The following is a 5,531-nucleotide window of genomic DNA, read 5'->3' on the forward strand; positions in this document are numbered from 1 at the left end:
TCTATCTTTCTGATTTAGACCTATTAATGTTTGCTTTATATACTTAAGATTGCCAGTTTTGAGCACACAGACATTTATAGTTGTTATATCCTCTTGCTGAATTGAACCCTTTATCTTTATATCATGACCATCTTTATCTCTTTTGCAATTTTTGATTTTTAATCTGTTTTTTTTTCTGATATAGTATAGCTACTCTTGCTCTTTTTTGGTGTCCAGTTGCATGGAATATCTTTTTCTACCTGTTCGTATTCAGTCTATGTGTGTCTTTATAGATCAAGTGGGTTTCTTATAGGAAGCATATTGCTGGGTCTTTTTTCTTTACCCATTCTTCCATTCTATACATTTTAATTGGGGAATTAAACAAATTTCCCTTCAGTGTTATTACTGATAAGTAAGGACTCACTACTGCTATTTTGTTGCTTGTTTTCTGGTTGTTATATAATTGTTTTTCTTATTGTCTTTCTTAGGGGTTAGGTGATTTTTTTCTTGTAGTAGGTTTTAATTTTTATTAAATCTATCACAGATTTTGCATTTTGCTTGCCATGAAGATTACAGAGAACATCTTATTAATATAAAAAGTTATATTGCTGGGTGTGGTGGCTCACTCCAATAATCCCAGCACTTTGCGAGACTGAGGTGGGAGGACTGCTTGCGCCCTGGAGTTTGAGACCAGCTTGGGCAACACAGTGAGACCCCATCTCTAAAAATATAGTTAGCTGAGTGTGGGGGCACATGCTTGTACTCCCATTTATTGGAAAGACTGATGGGGGAGGATCATTTGAATCCAGGAAGTTGAGGCTGCAGTGAGCCGTGTTCATGCCACTGCACTCCAGCCTGGGTGACAGAGTGAGATCCTGTCTTAAAAAAAACAAAGTTATTTTAAAGAGCTAACAATTTATCTTCATACCTCTTCATTGTTTTTTTTCTTTTTCTCCTCTGCCTATATTTTCAAATATCCTATCTTCAAGTTCACTGATTTTTTTTCTGCCTGATTCATTCTGCTGTTGAAAGCCTCTAATTTTCATTTCAGCAAATGCATATCTGATTTCCAAGATTTCTGTTTGATCTTTTAAAAATTATTTCTATCTCTGTTAAATTTCTTTGAAAAATTTTGGAATTACTTTTCTGTGTTATCTTGGAAATCACTTAGTTTCTTTAAAATTGCTTTTTTGAATTCTTCTTCAGAGAATTTACATATTGCCATCTCATTAGGGTCCGTCACTGATTCCTTGCACTTTCTGTTTGTTGAGGCCATAGTTCACTGTTTGCTGTTGTTTCTTGTGGCCATATATTTATGTCTTTGAATTGAAGGACTATTTATTCTAGTCTGTCTTGTTTTGGTATTTATTAGACATGTTTTCTTAGATAGTATTTATAATTTATCTGTTGCTTTCTTTTTTATTTTTCTATTTTTTTTTTTTGTTTTTTTGGCACTAGATGGTACTTGAATCCCAGGTTTTCCTTGGTTCTAGTAAACAGAATGCAGCAGCCTGTTCTGAATGGAATGAGTGTCATACTAAAGGAAATATAGTGGTATTGTGGGAAGATTGGCTTGGGGTTTTTGCCCAGGGGACCTGTAGAACAAAGCTTCTACAGCATGGTGCTGCTGAAAGCTACTGTAATTTAATATCTCCTCTGGCCAAGTTATAGAGCAGAGATTCCAAGCCTGGGGATGGTAGTCCTGACTTCCCTCTTTGTCTCTGGCTATCCTTGGGGATATTTCTCCCTTCTGGTACTCCCAAGTGCTATCTGTAAGTTGAGGCAGGGATCGGTCTCCTTCCATCGTATTCAAGATTTAGGAGGCTTGTTGTCCACTTTGATCTCACTTTTTCCAGTAGAGAAACAGTGAGTCAGAGGGAATTTTCCATGCACTTGCTGTTGGAAAGATTGGGAGGAAGGGCACTGAAGATGTGGAAATGTGATTATTTTACTGTCTGCTTGGATTTTTTTTTTTTTTTTTTTTTTTTTTACTTCTCTGTGACTTGAGGAGTTGCCTCATCTTCCTATTTGAGTTTTGAGCTATTGCTGGTGATAATATCAGCACTGATACTCACTTTTGCTTTTCTGTAGGGGGAGAGTGAAACCAGCTTACTTTTATGCTATCATTTTTTTATGATCCTTGAGTTTTTATAGAATTCACCTATAAAAATACCTGCCTAAAAAAGTGTAGTGGGTTGTTGGTTAGTTTGTTTTTGGTTAAATTTCAAAGTATAAATACAAGAGTTTTAGGTAGTTTTATGTCCAGTCATAGCTTCTTTTCTGTTGGTTTAGGAAAATTACATACTTTAAAAAACTGTTTTTTTTAATTAATTTTTTAAAATTTTGAGATGGAATCTCACTCTGTCACCCAGGCTGGAATGAACTGGTACAGTCTTGGCTCACTGCAACCATTGCCTTTCAGGCTCAAGTGATCTCCCACCTCAGCCTCCCAAGTAGTTGGGACCACAGACAGGCATCACCATGCCCGACTAATTTTTATTATTTTTGGTAGAGACAGGGTTTCACCATGTTGGCCAGGCTGGTCTCAAACTCCTGAGCTCAAGCAGTCTACCTGTCTTGGCAAAGTGCTGGGATTACAAGTATGAGCCTGTGTGTTTTAAAAGATTTTTGTTTGAAGTTGCTCATGCTCTCCTATAATTATGTTCTATTTTCTTTTATAATAGATTTTTATTTTGCCCTTTAATCCTCAAAATTATTAGAGATGTAGAAGAGTTAAAAATTAGCCCAACATTTAGTATGAAAGTATTTAAATATAAACCTAATAAAAGTAACAAATAATGCTATAGTACATTTATGAATTTCCACTCTTGATCTTTCTGTGTTGTCATTACTATAAAACACTGCATAAGGTTTTTTCTCCTTTTTGAAAACTATGTAGCACTTATAGCAATATGAGTATAACATGCCAAAAATTGCATATTTAAAAAATATCTATATTCTCTTGTGTGTTAGATGTTAAAAACAAATAACCAAAGAATTTATTCTTTATTCTAGAGAAGGGATTTATGAAATATGAATTAATTCAAGTTGACTTTATTTATTTTCTGTAAATCTTGATTACTAATTTATAAATTACAAATGGACTATGATATTTCTCATTCTATTATGGAGTAAAATAAAGTAAATTTAGTATCTTCTTGGGAAGAAAGAAAAGTTAAAGGTTTGTCTTCTTTTTTTCCAGTATTTACAATGAGTAAAGATACAAAGAAGGTAAGGTGGTAGTGTCTAAGAACATAAAAACAGGACTACCTGTGTTGTATTCCTGACTAGGTTACTTCTAGACTATTTTTCCTTGTGCAAGTTATTTAGTTGGACCTAATGTAATCAGAGAATGGGAATCTACACTACTTATTAATTTGCAAATTTTATTTATTTTTAAAATATCAGCTAGGATCCTTGGATTACCAAATCTAATCTCGGAAAGTCTCCTTCAGAATCAATTAATATTACAAAAGCTATAATATTAAATATTATGTGAACTTAATTAAAGAATTGCATCTAATTTCCTTTTGTTAGAAAAACATACATAAAATTAATTAAAAAGATTATATATTTTTTACTAACTAATTTCCTAAAAAATGCTGCTGTTAATAAGAGGACTTAAAATGGTTGATTCTCATTATTTAAAAGCATCAATTTAATGACAGCATGTGAATGTCATCAAATATTTCCACTTTATGCATTTCAATTCTGCATATGGAATATGTAAACTAACCACCTGATGCTCTACCTTTTAAGGGGAAGAGCACAGACTATGAATGGTAGGAAGAAAGTGAAATGGTCTAATCAAGCAGCAAGATTGTACCCAAATATCAAGTAAATTTAATATATCCCAATGGGAACTAATTTTTTAATGGAGAAAATTGTGTCAGAAGTATATTTAAAAGTGCATATGGTCAATTTAGTGCCAAAAGTTTAGATATTGTCTAGTTGTTGTAAAGATACCATTGATTCAATCGGAAGAGGTCTATCACAATCTATAAGATTATATTGTTAGCAAACATCCAAAATAAGGATCTAAGCAGAGCAAAGAGATAGGACAATATATTGTTTCATTTAAAATCAGAGTTTAAAAATATATAGTAGAAAAGCACAAAAATACAAATTATTACCTGGAGATCATAAGGAAAATAAAATGATGAATAATCATAATTATCTCCAGAAAGAGGAAGTTACGGTATAATTGTATGTGAGTGAGCACTGAAAATAGAAAAATACAGCTCCACCAGATTTTATGAATATCATTTCATGAACACAAAAACATAATTTGTAAAAGCAAGTATGAATAATATTAATAATAGTAATACTTAAAAGGAAAACAACAGGCCAAGATGATGAAAGCTGGGGGCACTGAAATACGAAAAATGCTTACAGAAAAGAGCTGATTCCTATTTAATGCTAATGACTGGCAAGGTAAAACTCACAGTAATGTGAATTGGGCCAGAAGATCAGAGTGTAACATGTAATACTCCAACGTATGCTAAATTAGAAAAAAAAAAACAGTTATATTGGTGGTTTTAATAAAAAATGACATTGAATATATAGAATGAGAAGAATCTGGAGGCAAATATGATGAGATTGGATATAAAAAGAAAAAATACAGAGGGAAGCCAGTTGGTCATGCATCTATATGCAAGGAGGTTGAAGATAAAGAATCGGAGGGAGAAGAAGAGGATGAGGATGAAGATCTTTCTAAATATAAATTAGATGAAGATGAGGATGAAGATGATGCTGATCTCTCAAAATATAATCTTGATGTCAGTGAAGAAGAAGACAGTAATAAAAAGAAATCTAACAGAAAAAGTCCTCAACATCTCAATCTTCACTTTCACTATCTTCATCATGTTCATTCTCCCTTTCAAGTTCAAGGTCTAGGTCCAGGTTCCTTTCAAGAAGTTCTGGTTCGCAGTCAAGATCTCATTCCACTTTCAGAGAATATTTAAGATCTTCTGGGTTGAAATCAAGATCCAACTCCAGGTCCCACAGGGGCTCTTCCACGCCCCCCCTCCAAAAAAATGATGTTATTCAAGTTCATCACTTTCTCCTAAGTGGAATAGAAAGAGAAATCATTCTAGATCTTCATCTGGTGATCACAGAAAAGGACGAATAAGATTATGGTCACCTGAAAGCCAGGTGATTGCTGAAAACAGTAAACAACTCTGAGCCCAGGGCCAACCCTTACAGAACACCATTACTTTACCTAAGCACTACAGGTCATCTTCTGGATCATCCCATTCTGGTTCCCATTCGAGTTCAAAAAAGAAATAAGGCATTAAAATTTATATCTTAATGAAATCTAATACAGTGCATGAGGCACATTTGTAAGGAAGTTGGTGTTTTTGTTGGTCAGAAGTGCTAAATCTGCTAGTAGAGGTGCATGCCTTTCATCATGTTTCAGAGCAATACAGCTGTTTATTTGCAAAGTTAAAAGTAAATAGCATTCTATTAATAAGTCACAGTGACCCAAAATAGATGTTCTCTCATTCATGGTTTACAATCATTTGCTTCATTTAAAATCATCTCAGCTGTAA

General features: G+C 33.6%; 1 pseudogene; it reads left to right on the plus strand.

Annotated features, from left to right (window-relative positions):
- The first annotated feature begins 3,189 nt into the window (after positions 1-3,189).
- LOC105725082 (zinc finger Ran-binding domain-containing protein 2-like) lies at positions 3,190-5,290 on the plus strand (annotated as a pseudogene).
- The last annotated feature ends 241 nt before the right edge of the window (positions 5,291-5,531 follow it).

Source organism: Aotus nancymaae, unplaced genomic scaffold (genome assembly GCF_030222135.1).
Source record: "Aotus nancymaae isolate 86718 unplaced genomic scaffold, 86718_ANA_hifiasm-v0.15.2.pri h1tg000004l, whole genome shotgun sequence".
In the NCBI taxonomy this organism is placed as follows: Eukaryota; Metazoa; Chordata; class Mammalia; order Primates; family Aotidae; genus Aotus; species Aotus nancymaae.